Source organism: Euprymna scolopes, unplaced genomic scaffold (genome assembly GCF_053919585.1).
Source record: "Euprymna scolopes isolate OS-2025 unplaced genomic scaffold, ASM5391958v1 sca5, whole genome shotgun sequence".
Taxonomy (NCBI): Eukaryota; Metazoa; Mollusca; class Cephalopoda; order Sepiida; family Sepiolidae; genus Euprymna; species Euprymna scolopes.
Window position 1 is genome coordinate 364,787 of NW_027633546.1, and position 10,053 is coordinate 374,839.

Sequence of the window (10,053 nt, forward strand, 5' to 3'; positions counted from 1 at the left end):
AATAATTGCCAAAATGTTTCCAAATCTTACTACAAAGCTCTATAAATTCATTGAGCACTCTCAAAGTAAATTCGTCTTGCATAATTAAACAATGCAATTTTAAAATTTACTACACAGCTATACTAAACTATGGAGCACATGCAAGCATCATTGGCATATATGTTTTAAACTTACAAAAGAGCTTTACTCGAAGTAAATTTGTCTAGAATAAATGAGAAAAATTCTTTCAAATCTTTCCACAGGAGTCTACCACAGTATTAAGCACTCTGGTAATTACTTTTCTAGCATACTCGCAATACACAATTTTAAAACTCACTACAGAGCTGTACTTATCTATTTTGCAGTCTCAAAGAATTTTGGATCGCATAACAGAAATTTATATTTTTCAAATAACTTCAAAGCTTAACTCATACATTGAGCACTCTTAAAGGAAATTTCTCTGCTATAAATGACAAATGTTTTCAAAACTAAATACAGAGTTTGGAAAAAATAGCTGATATTATTACAGGTTACTTTTCTTCAAATAGATATAAACGAGCGTTATACAAGAGTGCTCAATAAGACAGAGCAATAAAGACATTTTATTTAGATTTTTACTTAATGATTACACTATCAATAGTGCTCAAAACTAGACAGAGCTGATATTATAAAACGTTTATTTTATTACAGGTAAATAAATATTAAGATTTAACCAGAGTTATATAAGAGTGCTCAATAAGACATAGAACAATAAAGACATTTTATTTAGAGTTTTACTTAATAATTACACTTTAAATAGTGCTCAACACTAGAAAGAGCTGATATTATCAAACGTTTATATTAATGAAAGAAAATTATATGTGAGTGCTTTATCATACATAGAGCAATATTGACATTTTAGATTTTTCATTGAGAATTCATAAAAATGTGAATAAAATTAGTAAAATGTATATTATAATATGTCATTAAAACAATACAAAAAAGTGTGGCCATCTAAATTGACGTATGCATTTTTTAACTTATCAACTTGCTCTACTGATGTATTGAGCACTCTACATATAAGTCCTGTCATTTCAATTTCTATATATATATTTTAAATCTTAACAGTTAGCTCTACTAATGCATTGAGCACTCTAGCAGTAGCTCTTGTCATCTAAATTCCATACATATTTCCAAAAATTTAACAACTATCTCTACTAATTCATTAATCACTGTATATATTTATCTTTCTGTCTCTCATTATCTATCTATCTATCTATCTATCTATAAAAGTGAAAATGTCTGTCTGTGTATGTGTGTGTAAATTTTCCTACGCAATAACTGTCAATTTTTAGTCTACAGACTCAAAATTTGATATACAGGGTACTGAGATATGTGAAAATCTGTGATCAGTTTTTGGACAGAAATTTGGCGATTAAGGGGTCAAAGTTCAACGATTTGAACTTTGAGAACTCTACAAAACTCCTCCGACAATTATGGGTCTGAACACTTGAAATTTTAGATATAGTTTCCTTAAACATGGCTCTAACTTAATAACTTGATTCGAGCACAAAACAATAAATTTTAAGGGTTCATAATAGGGGTCAAACTTGAAAAAATTGACGGTTTTTTTTTTTTTTTTTTTTTTTTGGTTGGGGTATACAACGCATACAACGCCAAAAAACCGGGCAACGCCGGGAACCCATGCTAGTATATATATATATTCAACTGAGAATTTTTATATAGATCACATAATTATTAGAAGTGTTTGTATATAGATCACATAATTATTAGAATTTTTTTTCCATCAATTTTTTGACTTGGGTTATCTTTTTTTAATTGACACATGAAAAAAATCTATGTGCTATTCAAGACAAGAAATAAAAGAAATAAAGAAAATTCTTACCTGTTACCTCCCAGGTGTTATCTTCACTTTTTCTCTTTTCTGGTTCTTGCTGAAACTCATGGCAATTTAATGTTTGTTTGTGTTCTTTGTTACATATATATATAATTTTTACTGTGATGATTTTTTTCTTTTAATTATTTAAAAACATTTTTTTAGATTTATATAATAAAGAGAGACAATAATATAACTAGTGGATCTTTTTTAATGATATATTTAACTTTCTGGCTATGATCAAACACCTATGTACTTTTTTTGTAGTTGCATAAGTTAGCTGATGAGAAGAAATACAAGCAGAACTGCATTCATTTAAATAAAGCTAATAGTTTAGAATTTGATTGTACCCAGATGTGCATGTACACAAAGAAAGAAACACTTACTTGAGGACTTCTGTAACTACAGGAAACATGTGGCAGCCAGGATAGGTGATGCTGCTGGATTCAGTTGTTTTTTTCCAATCCACATAATTCTCACAACAGCTGATAGTAGAATTCCATCATGATCAAGAGGAGTACATGAAATTACAAAGATATACACACAGAAGGAAAGAAAAAGAATACTTACTCTACTTCTATGACAATGATTGCTGCAAAGACTTTGAGATGCTAATGTTGGAAGAAACAAATAGACATACATCATACACAGTTTGATTGTACCCAGATGTGCTTTAACGCAAAGAAAGAAATACTTGATTCAAACTGTACAGCACATGTGGAGACAGGAACGGTGATGCTGCTAGGTTTCGTTGCTTGTTCCAATCTATAAAAAACAGATCATATTTATAGTGTTGATAATCTACTGCTGTATGAAAGCTCGAACAATGGAAACAGTTAAATTAAATTTTCACATCACAAAGATTGAAATCGAAATAGAAAGAAGAAAGGGTGATACTATACTCATCTTCCTGTCGGAGCAGACCACTTGCTGGTGACTGTTCGTTCGCCATTAAACTGGAAAGTAAAAAAAAAAAAGAGGTTCCGCCTGGGAAAGCTCTCGTCTGGGCAGCGAGGTGATGAACTCCCGAAAGGAGGGGCACTATATAAAAACAAGCTTTGCTGCAAACATCTCCTAAAAAGCGGTTTCTACTCAGAATAACAGGCGGAGCAGAAAACAGAGGTGTTCTCTCTACCCAACAGGATTTGTAAAGATACCACTAGTTTGTGTTCATAAGACGGCGATGATCGCTCACAAAACTGGCATTCCTACTATCATATCGGAGGACGGTCATATATAATTGCACTACCATTTCGTATCAGAGGACCGTCATATATAAATGCACTACCATACCGTTTCGGAGTTTGTAGACAGTAGGAATAATAAAAGCGGCCTTAAAGCGGCTTGTGAGCACACAATCTAGTCGAACTCTAGTCGTCCTTGGTCGAGTCGAGGCAAGCATGCATTACATAGTAACACGAGCACGTGTCGCCTGCTTAGAGGGTAGCCCCCATGGGGAGATTCGAAAGCGCACCTCACAGCGGAACAGCTTCGGAACCAATCGGACCGTACCCAGACTTGCAGCTATTTGTTAACTTGGAAGTGGAGTCAACACCCTGACACTGAGAATAGAGCTTTCGAAAAGCTCAAACCCAGTTGCATGCAAAGTCGGGGAAACTGGGAGCAGGCTGGGGAGAACACGCTCAATTGGGGCCTTGGAAGCAAACGGGAGGCCCATTTTTCTCTTTCGTTCGGTTTACATCTTTCGGGTATTGTTCTCCTTTCAGCCTGCCCCCCTTCACGCCTTTTTGCTCGCCACATGCAAGCGTATAAAAAGACGACCAGATGACGGACGCAACAAACTCATGCCGACATTTTCTGGATTTCTTTTTTGCCAGAGCCCATTTAGCCGTGTAGCTGTTAAACTACAACGTTACACCCCCCTACCACGGTGAGGATAGGGTTGGACTTTAGGGGGGAAAATACACATCCACAATTACTAATCTTACTATTCGCGTGCTTTACATTAAGGTTAGGAAAAGGAGTTAAAACTAAAAAATTATACAAAATACTGTCAGAAACACACCCAATATTTGTCCGCCTATCTGACCGGAACATATATTAAGTGAGTTTATAATAGCATTTTGTATAATTTTCTAGTTTAAACTCATTTTAACTTCACGTATTCAAGAGAAATCTCGCCAACATTTGTCTTCTTTAAATATATCGATAAACACTGAATGTTTTTCGAACATAAACATAAACGTCCTGTTTTTTTTTATTAACAATAAAAATATCAATTAAATAAAATACTTTAGAAGACTACCTAACATTTGGAATATGACAAAACATTTCAAAGACAGTTACAGAAAAAAAATTTTTTAAAAAAACCGTTAGAGAAATTTGGCGGTCGGCGGTATTTTTTATTAAAAATTAAAATGTCTAATAGAAAAAGTACCTAACGTTTGGAATATGACAAAACATTTAAAAGACAGTTACAGAAAAATGATAAATAAAATTAAAAAAAAAAAAACGTCAGAGAAATTTGGCGGTCGGCGGTATTTTTATTAAAAATTAAAATATCTAATAGACAAAGTACCTAACGTTTGGAATATGACAAAACATTTCAAAGACAGTTACAGAAAAATAATAAATAAAATTAAAAAAAAAAAAAAAACCCCCGTTAGAGAAATTTGGCGGTCGGCGGTATTTTTATTAAAAATTAAAATGTCTATTAAAAAAACATTTGGAATATGAAAAAACATTTCAAAGACAGTTACAGAAAAATAATTAATAAAATTAAAAAAAAAAAAACCGTTAGAGAAATTTGACGGTCGGCGGTATTTTTTTTATTAAAAATTAAAATGTCTAATAGAAAAAGTACCTAACGTTTGGAATATGACAAAAAATTCCAAAGACAGTTACAGAAAAATAATAAATAAAATTAAAAAAAAAAACCGTTAGAGAAATTTGGCGGTCGGCGGTATTTTTTATTAAAAATTAAAATATCTATTTGAAAAAGTACCAACCGTTTGGAATATGACAAAACATTTCAAAGACAGTTACAGAAAAATAAATAAAATTTAAAAAAAACCGTTAGAGAAATTTGGGGGTCGGCGGTATTTTTATTAACAATTAAAATGTCTAATAGAAAAAGTACCTAACGTTTGGAATATGACAAACCATTTCAAAGACGGTTACAGAAAAATAATATATAAAATTTAAAAAAAGCCGTTAGAGAAATTTGGCGGTCGGCAGTATTTTTATTAAAAAGTAAAATATCTAATAGAAAAAGTACCTAACGTTTGGAATATGACACAACATTTCAAAGACAGTTACAGAACAATAAATAAAATTAAAAAAAAAAAAACCGTTAGAGAAATTTGGCGGTCGGCGGTATTTTTTATTAACAATTAAAATGTCTAATAGAAAAAGTACCTAACGTTTGGAATATGACAAAACATTTCAAAGACAGTTACAGAAAAATAATATATAAAATTAAAAAAAAAGCCGTTAGAGAAATTTGGCGGTCGGCGGTATTTTTATTAAAAATTAAAATATCTAATAGAAAAAGTACCTAACGTTTGGAATATGACAAAACATTTCAAAGACAGTTACAGAAAAATAAATAAAATTAAAAAAAAAAAACCGTTAGAGAAATTTGGCGGTCGGCGGTATTTTTTTTATTAAAAATTAAAATATCTAATAGAAAAAGTACCTAACGTTTGGAATATGACAAAACATTTCAAAGACAGTTACAGAAAAATAAATAAAATTTAAAAAAAAAAAACCTTTAGAGAAATTTGGCGGTCGGCGGTATTTTTTATTAAAAATTAAAATATCTATTTTAAAAAGTACCAACCGTTTGGAATATGACAAATCATTTCAAAGACAGTTACAGAATAATAAATAAAATTTAAAAAAAAAAAAACCGTTAGTGAAATTTGGCGGTCGGCGGTATTTTTTATTAAAAATTAAAATATCTAATAGAAAAAGTACCTAACGTTTGGAATATGACAAAACATTTCAAAGACAGTTACAGAAAAATAATTAATAAAATTAAAAAAAGAAACCGTTAGAGAAATTTGGCGGTCGGCGGTATTTTTATTAACAATTAAAATATCTAATAGAAAAAGTACCTAACGTTTGGAATATGACAAAACATTTCAAAGACAGTTACAGAAAAATAAATAAAATTTAAAAAAAAACCGTTAGAGAAATTTGGCGGTCGGCGGTATTTTTATTAACAATTAAAATGTCTAATAGAAAAAGTACCAACCGTTTGGAATATGACAAAACATTTCAAAGACAGTTACAGAAAAATAAATACAATTTAAAAAAAAAACCGTTAGAGAAATTTGGCGGTCGGCGGTATTTTTATTAACAATTAAAATGTCTAATAGAAAAAGTACCTACCGTTTGGAATATGACAAAACATTTCAAAGACAGTTACAGAAAAATAAATAAAATTTAAAAAAAAAAGCCGTTAGAGAAATTTGGCGGTCGGCGGTATTTTTTTTATTAAAAATTAAAATATCTATTAGAAAAACTAACGTTTGGAATATTCTATCCAAGAAAACACGGTCTATAAACTGCACAATTGTCACGCTAATTCTACAGTTTACGGACCGGCCTTAAATAATAACATTATATGCGTGCTTTCATCTAACAAATTATAAAAAAGACGTTAATTTCTATTTAAATTGAAATATTCTAGCCAAGAAAAACACGGTCTATAAACTGCACAAGTGAATCTCACATGTGATTATTTTTTTTATTACCAACAATATAATTATGATTTTTTTGTTATTTCAATAAATAAAAATAAAAGCGATGTGAATATTTGAAATTAAATAAAACTGAAATAAAATTATAAATGAAAAAAAAAGGTGTGGTCATACTAAGAAATCTCATTTGATTAATTCTATAGTTTACGGACCGGCCTGAAATAATAATATGTGTGTAATATGTGTATCTAAACTGCACAAGTGTCACGCTTTCTAACAGTATAAAAATTAAATATAAAAAGACGTTAAACTTGAAAATACTGTAAACTACACAAGTGTCGAAATTTGAAAAGAAATTCGACGTGTTTGTGAACTGTGCTCATACTAACAACGTTCATTTGAACACTTGTGCAGTTTACACATCTGAAATAAATGCGTCGTCTACTTTTGGATTTTGAAACGATGAAAATGTGTTGTTACCTTAAATTTGTTTGACATCAGAGAAGCAAACAGAAATATAGCAGCGGTAGGGCGTCGGGTTAGCTGGGTCTTCTGGCTGGTCATCTATTATTCTGGAAACTCTTCTCGCTGCCACGGTCAAACTGAATTTCGAGCCCGTTTTAGGGCTCTTTTATATTTCATTATCGGCGTGAAAACCGTTAACTTTTTCCGGGAAAAATCAAAGTTCGCAGTCGACGTTACAACCGTTTTACCTTTTATGGAGTTTGTGTTACGAAGCTGCCTTTTCATTGGTTGATTTAAACTTGTTTGGTTTGAAGTGGGATGTGGACACACGCACACACACACACACACACACACACACACACACACACACACACACACAAGTTTATAGAGACCGAGAGGGCGAGAGAGAGAGAGGGAGGGAGAAAGAGAGAGAGAGAGAAAGAGAGAGAGGGGGGGTTAGCACCCGAAACTTTAAAAAGTGATAAAAATATTAAAAAAACATTGTATTTTATACATCTATCTATCTATCTCTCTCCCTCTCTCTCTCTCTCTCCCTCTCTCTCTCTCTCTCTCTCTCTCTCTCTCTATATATATATATATATATATATATATATATATATATATATATATATATTTATATACATATATGTAGAATTTTCGGCCGAAATTTAAAAAATTAAAACAACAAAAACATTCATATATTTCACAATAATTTCATATAAAGATGAATATCTATATTAAAAGAATTATTATTGTAATAATTAAGAAAATCTAGCAAACGTTGGTGCTTATATAGATCGGGCCCCCATGGCCGTAAACATTGGTTCACACCAGTCCCTCTCGCTGAAGTCAACTGCAAATAAAGACATTATTTTTTATGCTTATTTGAGGAGTGACAGCTCGTAAAATAACAAGAGAAGAATTTATCTCCCATAGCAAAACATAACATTGGTTAACTGCCCTAAAAATTTTGAATGACCTCGAATGGCCTTAAACTTATGTGTGCTCATGTAAGATATTACTTGCTTGAAATGGAAATGAATTGTATAGCATGTACAGTTTACTACGAAGTTCTGTTTCAGCATTAAATAACTGCAAAAAACAGTTGAAGTAAGAGTCAAAGCCAAACCATCTTCAAAATAACTTTCAACTTTCAGAATTTAAAAGTAATTTTTAAGTCTTTAAACTGTTGAATAGAAATTAATTTGTTGAGGGAACAGAAGACAAAATAGTGAACAGCTGTTGCGATAACGCAAACTGATTTGCAATGCTTATTAAAATAGGAGGCTGGAAATCTGGGAATGATGGTTAGTTGCCTCCCTACGAGGGCAGAGTTTGACACAGGATCGATTTTAATGTGAGAAAATCCAGCTCTCCGTCTATTTGTTTTATTTAAATATTTTATTTCTCGATGGGGGGGGGGATAAGTCTAGGAATGGTGGTGTTATCGAAGGAGGGGAAAAATCTGGACACTGCCACGGAAAACAAAATATTATGACAAAAAATAAATTTGACGGAGGACGAATTTTTCTCAAGATTTAAAATGTGAAACTTCATTCGATGGTCCATAAATTTTACGTTTTGTTTGTTTTGATTTTTTTTTTTTTTTGCTTCGTGAAATGAAAATCCTCGGAAACTGCAGTGAATACGATTCTAATGTTTACGTTACGCAGTCTTGCTATCGTATAGAAAAGTCGGTACTTAGTAGCATACAGGGTAATTTTTAAAGGTGGAGACCAGAGAAGAAGGCGAAAAAATAATAAAATAGTTTTATATTATTTTTATTAATTATTAATAAATGAAATGAATCATTTCTATTTAAAATCCATTACGTATTATGCATGCAAAATTTAAAAAAAAATGCTTCAAATGCATGTGAAGAAGCTAAAGCAAAACTAAATGAATTTGACCTGATGTCGAGTTTATCTAAAAGCGACACCCGATTTTTCACTTGAAATTATTCCTCGTTCAATATATAGTTATATTCAGTTATCATATAATATTTATTAATAATAATATTAATTAATATTTAACAAAAACAACATGATATCATTTTGAATGACTATGCAGAATTTTTATCCCATTTTTTTTTACTGCGATCTTTAAACATTATCGTGTACTTTCACCTAACAATTTAAAAAAACATAGCATAAAAACTGAATCTAATGTGAAACTCTACTAAAATATAGCACGTACCGAAAAGTCGTTTTTATTTGTGTTCAAACTCGGGAATCTTTTTATTTGTTTTCAGACTCGGGAATCTTTTTATTTGTGTTCTGACTCGGGAATCTTTTCATTTGTGTTCTGACGTGGTAATCTTTTTATTTGTGTTCTGACTCGGGAATCTCATAATTTGTGTTCACACTCGGGAATCTTTTTATTTGTGTTCACCCTCGGGAATCTTTTTATTTGTGTTCCGACTCGGGAATCTTTTTATTTGTGTTCCAACTCGGGAATCTTTTTATATTATATTTGATACGGGAATCTTTTTATCTTTGTTCTTATTCGGGAATCTTTTTTATTTGTGTTCTTACTCGGGAATCTTTTTATTATTGTTGTGAATCGGGGATGTTTTCATTCATATTTGAGGCGGAAATTTTTGTTATTCGTGTTTTTTTTTCACGAATCTTATATTCATGATCTGACTCTGGAATCTATTTTTCATATACAAATTCAGGAACCTTTTTATGCATGGTTTTACCCTGTAATCATTTTATTCGTGTTCTGATACAGAAATTTTTTTATGTTTTCAACTTGATAGCCTTTTTATTCGTGTTCTGATTAAGGATTTTTTTTTTATTCGTGTTCAAACTCGGAAATCTTTTTATTCGTTTTCCAACTCGGGAAACTTGTGCTTCATTTTGAAAATGGGTTGATATGCCATAAAACCATGAAAAGTAAATGGCCGGATTGCACCTGACATTAAATGTGTCTAACTTGACTTTCCACTCAAATAGATATTCGCCATTTTGATCCCGTTCAGATATATACATGAAGAATACTCTTATTAACGTGCTAGTGCGAAGATCTGAGTGGCGACAAATTGTCGGGTGTCAGCGTTCTTGT